Source organism: Diabrotica undecimpunctata, chromosome 8 (assembly GCF_040954645.1).
Source record: "Diabrotica undecimpunctata isolate CICGRU chromosome 8, icDiaUnde3, whole genome shotgun sequence".
Taxonomy (NCBI): domain Eukaryota; kingdom Metazoa; phylum Arthropoda; class Insecta; order Coleoptera; family Chrysomelidae; genus Diabrotica; species Diabrotica undecimpunctata.
Window position 1 is genome coordinate 27915158 of NC_092810.1, and position 12027 is coordinate 27927184.

The 12027-nt window shown below is 31.1% G+C and overlaps 1 long non-coding RNA gene across 2 annotated transcripts; it reads left to right on the forward strand.

Moving 5' to 3' along the window:
- The first annotated feature begins 668 nt into the window (after nucleotides 1–668).
- Nucleotides 669–3454, forward strand: LOC140448338 (uncharacterized). 2 transcript variants are annotated; one of them, XR_011951687.1, is made up of 5 exons: nucleotides 669–819; nucleotides 1938–1991; nucleotides 2167–2206; nucleotides 2945–3025; nucleotides 3243–3454. It is a non-coding gene; the product is annotated as an uncharacterized lncRNA (long non-coding RNA). The 2 variants fall into 2 exon arrangements; XR_011951688.1 differs by lacking the exon at nucleotides 669–819 and adding an exon at nucleotides 922–948.
- The last annotated feature ends 8573 nt before the right edge of the window (nucleotides 3455–12027 follow it).

The following is a 12027-nucleotide window of genomic DNA, read 5'->3' on the forward strand; positions in this document are numbered from 1 at the left end:
GGATCTACAATTAAATGTGAATTAGTATGCGTAGTGTACTAATCATATTTGATTTTTACCTTTTGGTTTGTTGTCCATTGTTTACTAAAAGAATTAAATCAAAACATAACCATAACCCAAGAGATGTTCAAATTACTTGTTGACATTGACATTTTAAATGTTTAGTAACTTTCATCCAGTTAACTCGATGGTAACTTTACAAATCAGCCAATTGTATAAAAGATAAAAAGATTATTATGTTACGTTATCCTTATTTATTTAATGATTAAAGTGAATAAACAACAACATACAGTGTCACCATCGTAATAATTTAAATGTCACCATAGTAATAATTTTGTCATGAGTACGTCAGAGCGAATGTTTTATTATTCTATTGCGTATATATATATATATATATATATATATATATATATATATATATATATATATATATATATATATATATATATATATATATATATATATATATATATATATATATATATATATATATATATATATATATATATACATATTTTTTAAATTTAATAGCTTCTTAATCCAATTTCAATTTTTGAATTGCGTACACATGAAGAAAAAACGTCAAGATTCTAGGAACTTTATATTATTTGTTCTTTCTAGTTAGGGAGTTTATTTTTTGTGCTGTGGTAGTGTGTGACTGTGACATCAAATTCCGTTTCCTACTTCTTGGACTCCATTTTTTCATTAAATTCTCTCATTTTTCTGCCGACTTCTGTGTGTAAACGTGCTATCTCGTTATGTAAACAGCCACATGTGGGCATGCATATGCATAACGGAATGAATAAAAAAGGCTTGATGGTGAGTGTATAAATTTGTATTTCTATTTTTAAGAACTAATACTTCTTTTTAAAATTCTGTTTTTAAACAAGAGATTTTATGTGTACTTAAAATAAGAAAATAGACGGAATGAATAAAAAAGGCTTGATGGTGAATGTATAAATTTGTATTTCTATTTTTAAGAACTAATACTTCTTTTTAAATTCTGTTTTTAAACAAGAGATTTTATGTGTACTTAAACTAAGAAAATAGAAACAATTTTTCAACCACGTGGTGGGCAATTTCCTTTTTACAACTTTGGGGGAAATGAAAATAAAATTGTTAAGGGCAGTGAATACCTTATATCTTTTGCTAAAAATTGACCGTCTCTGATATATCTTACTTTTCACAAAATACTCATTTTATAAAATCTAGAATACTGGAGTTCCTTCTCTGAACTCTAGAAGTCCATTACGTTCATCGACCTAAAAAACTGTTCCCAAAACAGTTTACCTGATGATATTTGACGACGGTCTTCTGATACATCTATGAAGTACACTTTAAACGTCTTTCTGATCGCTTTATTACTATTTATGATTTAGATTATCTGTGCTTGAAACTCTTAAAAATATTTTTTTTGACCGTCTCTGATATATCTTACTTTTCACAAAATACTCATTTTATAAAATCTAGAATACTGGAGTTCCTTCTCTGAGCTCTAGAAGTCCATTACGTTCATTGACCTGAAAAACTGTTCCCAAAACAGTTTACCTGATGATATTTGACGACGGTCTTCTGATACATCTATGAAGTACACTTTAAACGTCTTTCTGATCGCTTTATTACTATTTATGATTTAGATTATCTGTGCTTGAAACTCTAAAAATATTTTTTTTGACCGTCTCTGATATATCTTACTTTTCACAAAATACTCATTTTATAAAATCTAGAATACTGGAGTTCCTTCTCTGAGCTCTAGAAGTCCATTACGTTCATTGACCTGAAAAACTGTTCCCAAAACAGTTTACCTGATGATATTTGACGACGGTCTTCTGATACATGTATGAAGTACACTTTAAACGTCTTTCTGATCGCTTTATTACTATTTATGATTCAGATTATCTGTGCTTGAAACTCTAAAAATATTTTTTTATTTCTAGTGTTCACCAACCAATCTAGAAATTCCGGAAGAATGGACAAGATATAATATTTAGGTAAGCATATTAAGAATATTTATCATATTCAGGAGATATTTCATTTGTGATGATATTAGACGACGGTCTTCTGATACATATATGAAGTACATCTTAACGTCTTTCTGATAAAAGAAAAGAATAATTTATATACCTCATAATATTAAAAGTTACCTAATAAATATTCTGTTTCCAGGCTGACCTACATCCTAAAACATGTGACCAAACTCAAACAGGTAAGATTTTTTTAAATATAGGTAAATTTGATTATTTCTTAGAAGGAAAAAGTTATGCAAGGATTCAGGGTTAGGGAACCTATTCAATGGTTTTCGAATTTAATCGTTACCTTGCTATATTATATCAAAGGGATGGATTTCTTAAAATAGCTATTTGTTTTAAGGTTGACATTTGTTTGTACAATTTATTTTTTATTTATTAACTATCATGAAACTCTATATTTATAAAATATTTATAAAAAAAGGGGGACGATTTTCACATTTGGTCCCATTGAAGATACCTACAAAGAAGCTGTGAATTAAATTCACAAAACAAATTTTTGACGTTTGACTGTGTTGTCATGTCTTTATAATGTATATGTTGTAGGCTTCAATTACAAATAGAGAAGCTTTGAAAAATACATTTTTATGATATTACTATATGAATTATGCAATTTTTTTATATACAGCATGAACGAATAAATACTCGTTTCTTCTCATATTAATTGCATAAAGAATTTCTTTTTTACTGTTAGTTTGTTAACGTTCTATTGGATTTTTATTAATTATAAATTACATGCTATTTCCCGATTTATTAAAAAAAACATGGCAACACAGTCAAGCGCCAACATTTCGTTCTATGAACTTTAATTGACAGCTCACTTATAGCTATCTTCAATGGGACCAAATGTGAAAATCGTCCAAAAAAGGTATATGAATGTATAAATAATAAATTAAAACATCTGTCTTCTTTTCCAGATGTAAACTGTTTCTACAAAATCCTGTAGGTGTCAGGAATGGATGTCTTTGTGATTCTCCAATTATTGTAGAATTTTAAAGGTAATTTTTAAACATTTATGTAAAAAGATTTTAAATTTAAATTGATTGTAATAAAGTAAACTTGATAGATTTTAATGTAACTGAAATGATTATAACATATACAAAACGATTTTCAATGAAGACACTTTTGTATAAGGCAGACTATGATTTTTTGTGAAGTAACTCAGTTATTAATTTATATAGTTAAACGTGTTTTGATAATAGATTTCTTTTTCAGATTTAATAAGAATTCTATGTTCAGCTGCTACAGGGTATATACAATTCTATGGCAAAAAGATTCTGTCATCTTATTTTCCACCATCACACAGAACTCTACATCTAGTAGTCTACAACTAAAAAGTAGATTCCAATAGTACTTTTATGTAATGGAATTGTATATGTGAAAAGATTGTAACTAAATATTATTAAATATCAAAAAAATTAAAGCAATCTACTTGGTTTTATTACTCCTAGCTTTCATTATATATATATATATATATATATATATATATATATATATATATATATATATATATATATATATATATATATATATATATATATAAATAATTTAGCTCTCCAGGCCTAGAAGGCCCATGGCTTGGGTTACTATTCTTTTCCATTATTTTCTGTTTGTTGTTTTATTTTTCCAGTTTGATATTTTTGTATTTTCTCTCTATCGCTGTTGTTTTTTCTTGCATCATTTTCATTCTTAATTCCGTTCATCTAGTTCCATTTTACATTCATCGTCGAACCATTCTTTGTATTCGTTTTATTGTATTAGTATGTATGACCAAAGCCAGTATTATTACTGGCTTTGGTCATACATACTTTTATTTGCATCCATGTTTGTTCAATATCCCCACTTTCTGCAATATTATCTAATCCTCTACTGACTATTCTTTCATATTTATTTTGTTCCTCTTCTGTCAGTAGTCTCACAGGTTTAGTTGCTTTATACTTTTTCTTTCACTGGTTTCTAAGCACTGGAATAAGTTGTTTCATTTGTATTCCAACTATAAAGTGATCTGAATCTGCATCTGGACCTCTGTATGTTCTTTATACATTTTTGCATATCTTTTTCGACAAGCACATGATCAATTTGGTTTATGATTTTCTCATCTGGTGATCTCCACGTTCCTTGGTGTATTCTTTTGTGTTGGAAGTACGTGCTCATAATGATCATATTTCTTTCTTTCGCGAAATCAATTAGGAAGTGACCATTTTCGTTTGTTGTTTCATGCAAGTTTTATTTTCCTATGGTGGGTACATACATTTCTTCTTTTCCGATTTTTGCATTACTATCACCTAGCACTATTTTTACATCGTATTTGGGGATATTTTCGAATACTGTATCTATTTGATTATAAAAGTCTTCCTTTACTCCTATACATCGTCTTTAGTCGGTGCATGTATATTTATAAATGTTATTTTTTGGTATTTTTCTCTTATTCTTAATACACATATTCTCTCTGAAATTGGTTTGAAGTCAACGATTAGATCTTTCAGCTTTTTATTTACCACAAAGCCTGTGCCTAACATTCTATTTTCTCCCCCGCTGTTGAAAAATAAATAGTCGTTTATTTCCATTGAGTTTTGCCCTAATTGTTTTGTTTCTTGTAGTGCTACTATTTCGAAGTTGTATTTTTTGCATTCGTCGATTATGTGTTTTAGTTTTCCTTCCTCGTACATTCCATGTCCCTACTAATATGCATTCGTTTATTACTTTGTTTCCAGTAATGATCTTTACATTTTGTTCATCTCTTGTACCATCTTGCCAAGTCGTCTTAGTTATTTTAGCCTGTTTAAATTTTGCTGTTAGTTTTTTGGTTTTACATTTTTATCTTTTACTAATTGTCGTTGGCTGTTATTCCATGTCCATATTTCTCCATCTATGATTAGCTTCTGGAATCCTATTTTTATATTTTTTCCATTATATCTTTCTGCCATAGTGTTGAGAAGAATGGGAAAAGATAAAGGCAATGTCTGGGACATGTGATGAGGGGCGAGCGTTATAACTTGTTGCAATTAATAATACAAGGAAGAATACAGGGTAGAAGGAGTCGAGGAAGAAGACGCATCTCCTGGTTAAATAATTTGAGAGCTTGGTTTAACTGCACTTCTGCTGACCTCTTTAGAGCAGCGGCGTCGAAAGTGCGAATTGCCATGATGGTTGCCAACCTACTTAGAGGAGATGGCACGTGAAGAAGAAGATACATAATATATAAAGAATAATTAATACACTCAAATAACAAGTTGTAAGTACCTACCTGAAAGAGATAATAATTTAAAGGGTAAACTGAATATACGGTATGAAATAAAAGAAATACGTTTGTTTTACAACGTATTTGATAACCTCAAATTAACTGAACGATGTGCAAAGTTCGTTACATACTTGACCAAAAATTAGTTCAAGTAACAAAGTTAGAAAAGTTATTATTAAACAAACAACAATGCATATTTGCCAAATATCACAATAGAAATACTGTGTAGAAATAAAAAATTATCTTACCGTATTTAATATTGAAATTTTAAGACATTTAGATTTAAGATATTTGAGTACTCTCAGAAATGGCACGAAAAAAATATCCCAGAATTTGATTCTTCTAAGGTTTAATTATATACAATTACTAATAAATAAGACAAGAATACATATATACTTAGACAGTAAATATTATTTACAATTATTTTTCGTATTCTTATTACCGTACTTATATTATCAATTGTCTATAGTCAAAGAGAAAAAAATTACTATTAATAAGACGATAAATCACTACACTGAAGTCGGTAGTATCTCTGATTATAAAACTTTCGGCTTTTGGTTGATTTGAGATTAAATCTAAAAATACAATTATATGCAGCACTAAGCGTTAATAACAAATTTATATTTTAAATAAACAATATGATTAATGGACTTACAAATATTATAAAAAACATATTGTTTATTAGTATCTTTATACTCTATGTATTCATTACTTCTATTTCATTGAAAGTGAATGTTTTAATTGCTATTTTGAAAACTTTTAAAAATATTCAATAATGACTAAAAAATTAATCGAGAAACTGATCTACAATAATACTACACTACTACTATTAATTAATTCTCTGAAGTACGGGCCATTACTTTGTTTACATATTTCTATACTAACCTATCAAACGTTATTCCCGAAGATTTTTTTATCAAAATTGCTCTTGCTACGGCAACTACGTTGAGAACAAGAAACTATTATTAGGTCGTTTTTAGTCACGCGATGCCCTCTCCATAGATTCTAAGTGGATTCAGACATCCAAGTGGAAATTTTTCTCACGAACCGTTAGATGTAGGAAAATTCAGAGTATGGCAGAAGAACGAGCGGCCAATTTTATGTAGCAAATTTCCATTCGCTTGACTCTCGGACCAAAATTTACGCCAATATAGCCGATTAACGAAATTTGATACAAATCTAATGGTCTACAGTTTTTTCGATTTTCCGCCAAAACAATGCATAATTTCTGGCCACGTGTTTATTTTTTTTAAACAGCAAGTCACCCTTAATCGAAATAATTCAAATTTTAAACAAAATATACACTTTTAATTTTCTCGAAATTTTTAGCGAATACATACATCCAAGTGGAAATTTTTCTCACGAACAGTTAGATGTAGGAAAATTCTGAGATTGGCAGAAGAACGAACGGCCAATTTTATGTAGGAAATGTCCATTCGCTTGACTCTCGGACCAAAATTGACGCCAATGTAGCCGATTAACGAAATTTGATAAAAATCCAATGGTCTACAGTTTTTCGATTTTCCGGCAAAACGGTGCATAATTGCTGGCCACGTGTTTATTTTTTTTTTTAAACAGCAAGTCACCCTTAATCGAAATAATTCAAATTTTAAACAAAATATACACTTTTAGTTTTCACGAAATTTTCTGCAAATGCAGACATTCAAGAGGAAATTTTTCTCACGAACTGTTAGATGTAGGAAAATTCCGAGTATGGCAGAAGAACGAGCGGCCAATTTTATGTAGGTATGTTCGCTTGACTCTCGGACCAAAATTGACGCCAATATAGCCGATTAACCAAATTTGATAAAAATCCAAGGGTACCCCCTTGGAAAAATTTTTCCAAATTTTCCAAAAAAAAAAAATTTGTTTAATGTTTTGGTACATGCATTTGGTCCAGCTTATTCCAAACACGTGTTTTTTTCTAATCCCTTAACCCCAGTTTGCCGGAAAAGAGGAAAAATCGAATTAAAAATCTACAGTTTTTTCTATTTTCCGGCAAAACGGTGCATAACTTTTAGCCACATGTATAGATTTTTTTATTCAGGAAGCCACCCTTAATCAAAATAATTCAAATTTTAAACAAAATATACACTTTTAGTTTTCACGAAATTTTCTGCAAATGCAGACATTCAAGAGGAAATTTTTCTCACGAACAGTTAGATGTAGGAAAATTCTGAGATTGGCAGAAGCACGAGCGGCCCATTTTATGTAGGAAATGTCCATTCGCATGACTCTCGGACCAAAATTGACGCCAATATAGCCGATTAACCAAATTTGATAAAAATCCAAGGGTACCACATTGGAAATTTTTTTCCAAATTTTCCAAAAAAAAAAAATTTGTTTAATGTTTTGGTACATGCACTTGGTCCAGCTTATTCCAAACTCGTGTTTTTTTCTAATCCCTTAACCCCAGTTTGCCGGAAAAGAGAAAAAATCGAATTAAAAATCTACAGTTTTTTCTATTTTCCGGCAAAACGGTGCATAATTTCTAGCCACATTTTTATTTTTGTTTAAACAGCAAGTCACCCTTAATCGAAATTATTCAAATTTCGAACAAAATATTCACTTTTAATTTTCACGAAATTTTCAGCAAATACAGACATCCAAGTGGTAATTTTTCTCACGAACAGTTAGATGTAGGAAAATTCTGAGTTTGGCAAAATAACGAGCGGCCAATTCTATGTAGGAAATGTCCATTCGCTTGACTCTCGCACCAAAATTGACGCCAACAAGCCGATTAACGAAATTTGATAAAAATCCAATGGTCTACACTTTTTTCGATTTTCCGGCAAAACGGTGCATAATTTCTGGCCACGTGTTTATTTTTATTAAACAGCAAGTCACCCTTAATCGAAATAATTCAAATTTTAAACAAAATATACACTTTTAATTTTCTCGAAATTTTAAGCGAATACATACATCCAAGTGGAAATTTTTCTCACGAACAGTTAGATGTAGGAAAATTCTGAGTATGGCAGAAGAACGAGCGGCCAATTTTATGTTGGAAATGTCCATTCGCTTGACTCTTGGACCAAAATTGACGCCAATATAGCCGATTAACCAAATTTGATAAAAATCCAAGGGTACCCCCTTGGAAATTTTTTTCCAAATTTTCCAAAAAAAAAATTTTGTTTAATGTTTTAGTACATGCACTTGGTCCAGCTTATTCCAAACACGTGTTTTTTTCTAATCCCCTAACCCCAGTTTGCCGGAAAAGAGGAAAAATCGAATTAAAAATCTACAGTTTTTTCTATTTTCCGGCAAAACGGTGCATAATTTTTAGCCACATGTATAGATTTTGTTAATTAGCAAGTCACCCTTAATCTAAATAATTTAAATTTCAAACAAAATATACACTTTTAATTTTCTCGAAATTTTCTGCGAATACATACATCCAAGTGGAAATTTTTCTCACGAACAGTTAGATGTAGGAGAATTCTGAGTTTGGCAGAAGAACGAGCGGCCAATTTTATGTAGGAAATGTCCATTCGCTTGACTCTCGGACCAAAATTGACGCCAATATAGCCGATTAACGAAATTTGATAAAAATCCAATGGTCTACAGTTTTTTCGATTTTCCGGCAAAACGGTGCATAATTTCTGGCCACGTGTTTATTTTTTTTAAACAGAAAGTCACCCATAATGGAAATAATTCAAATTTTAAACAAAATATACACTTTTAATTTTCTCGAAATTTTCAGCGAGTACATACATCCAAGTGGAAATTTTTCTTACGAACATTGAGATGTAGGAAAATTCTGAGTTTGGCAGAAGAACAAGCGGCCAATTTTATGTAGGAAATGTCCATTCGCTTAACTCTAGGACCAAAATTGACGCCAATATAGCCGATTAACGAAATTTGATAAAAATCCAATGGTCTATAGTTTTTTCGATTTTCCGGCAAAACGGTGCATAATTTCTGGCCACATGTATAGATTTTTTTAATCAGCAAGTCACCCTTAATCGAAATAATTCAAATTTCAAACAAAATATACACTCTTAATTTTCTCGAAATTTTCTGCGAATACATACATTCAAGTGGAAATTTTTCTCACGAACAGTTAGATGTAGGAGAATTCTGAGTTTGGCAGAAGAACGAGCGGCCAATTTTATGTAGGAAATGTCCATTCGCTTGACTCTTGGACCAAAATTGACGCCAATATAGCCGATTACCGAAATTTGATAAAAATCCAATGATCTACAGTTTTTTCAATTTTCCGGCAAAATGGTGCATAATTTCTAGCCACCTGTTTATTTTTATTTAACAGGAAGTCACCCTTAATCGAAATAATTCAAATTGCAAACAAAATATACACTTTTAATTTTCTCGACATTTTCTGCGAATACATACATTCAAGTGGAAATTTTTCTCACGAACAGTTAGATGTAGGAGAATTCTGAGTTTGGCAGAAGAATGAGCGACCCATTTTATGTAGGAAATGTCCATTCGCATGACTCTCGGACCAAAATTGACGCCAATATAGCCGATTAACCAAATTTGATAAAAATCCAAGGGTACCACATTGGAAATTTTTTTCCAAATTTTCCAAAAAAAAAAAATTTGTTTAATGTTTTGGTACATGCACTTGGTCCAGCTTATTCCAGACACGTGTTTTTTTCTAATCCCTTAACCCCAGTTTGCCGGAAAAGAGGAAAAATCGAATTAAAAATCTACAGTTTTTTCTATTTTCCGGCAAAACGGTGCATAATTTTTAGCCACATGTATAGATTTTTTTAATTAGCAAGTCACCCTTAATCGAAATAATTTAAATTTCAAACAAAATATACACTTTTAATTTTCTCGAAATTTTCTGCGAATACATACATCCAAGTGGAAATTTTTCTCACGAACAGTTAGATGTAGGAGAATTCTAAGTTTGGCAGAAGAACGAGCGGCCAATTTTATGTAGGAAATGTCCATTCCCTTGACTCTCGGACCAAAATTGACGCCAATATAGCCGATTAACGAAATTTGATAAAAATCCGATAGTCTACAGTTTTTTCGATTTTCCGGCAAAACGATGCATAATTTCTGGCCACGTGTTTATTTTTTTTTAAACAGCAAGTCACCCTTAATCGAAATAATTCAAATTTTAAACAAAATATACACTTTTAATTTTCTCGAAATTTTCAGCGAATACATACATCCAACTGGAAATTTTTCTCACGAACAGTTAGATGTAGGAAAATTCTGAGTATGGCAGAAGAACGAGCGGCCAATTTTATGTAGGAAATGTCCATTCGCTTGACTCTTGGCCCAAAATTGACGCCAATATAGCCGATTACCAAAATTTGATAAAAATCCAATGATCTACAGTTTTTTCAATTTTCCGGCAAAACGGTGCATAACTGCTGGCCACGTGTTTATTTTTTTAAACAGAAAGTCACCCTTAATCGAAATAATTCAAATTTTAAACAAAATATACACTTTTAATTTTCTCGAAATTTTCAGCGAATACATACATCCAAGAGGAAATTTTTCTCACAAACAGTTAGATGTAGGAAAATGCTGAGTTTGGCAGAAGAACGAGCGGCCAATGTTATGTAGGAAATGTCCATTTCCTTGACTCTCGGACCAAAATTGACGCCAATATAGCAGATTAACGAAATTTGATAAAAATCCAATAGTCTACAGTTTTTTCGATTTTCCGGCAAAACGGTGCATAATTTCTGGCCACGTGTTTATTTTTTTTAAACCGCAAGTCACCCTTAATCGAAATAATTCAAATTTTAAACAAAATATACACTTTTAATTTTCTCGAAATTTTCAGCGAATACATACATCCAAGTGGAAATTTTTCTCACGAACAGTTAGATGTAGGAAAATTCTGAGTATGGCAGAAGAACGAGCGGCCAATTTTATGTAGGAAATGTCCATTCGCTTGACTCTTGGACCAAAATTGACGCCAATATAGCCGATTAACCAAATTTGATAAAAATCCAAGGGTACCCCCTTGGAAATTTTTTTCAAAATTTTCCAAAAAAAAAAATGTTGCTTAATGTTTTGGTACATGCACTTGGTCCAGCTTATTCCAAACACGTGTTTTTTTCTAATCCCTTAACCCCAGTTTGCCGGAAAAGTTTTTTACAGTTTTTTCTATCTTCCGGCAAAACGTTGCATAATTTTTAGCCACATGTATAGATTTTTTTAATCAGCAAGTCACCCTTAATCGAAATAATTCAAATTGCAAACAAAATATACACTTTTAATTTTCTCGAAATTTTCTGCGAATACATACATCCAAGTGGAAATTTTTCTCACGAACAGTTAGATGTAGGAGAATTCTGAGTTTGGCAGAAGAACGAGCGGCCAATTTTATGTAGGAAATGTCCATTCGCTTGACTCTCGGACCAAAATTGACGTAAATATAGCCGATTAACGAAATTTGATAAAAATCCAATGGTCTACAGTTTATTCGATTTTCCGGCAAAACGGTGCATAATTTTTAGTCATATGTATAGATTTTTTTAATCAGCAAGTCACCCTTAATCGAAATAATTCAAATTTCAAACAAAATATACACTTTTAATTTTCTCGAAATTTTCAGCGAATACATACATCCAAGTGGAAATTTTTCTCACGAACAGTTAGATGTAGGAAAGTTCTGAGATTGGCAGAAGAACGAACGGCCAATTTTATGTAGGAAATGTCCATTCGCTTGACTCTCGGACCAAAATTGACGCCAATATAGCCGATTAACGAAATTTGATGAAAATCCAATGGTGTACAGTTTGTCGATTTTCCGGCAGAACGGTG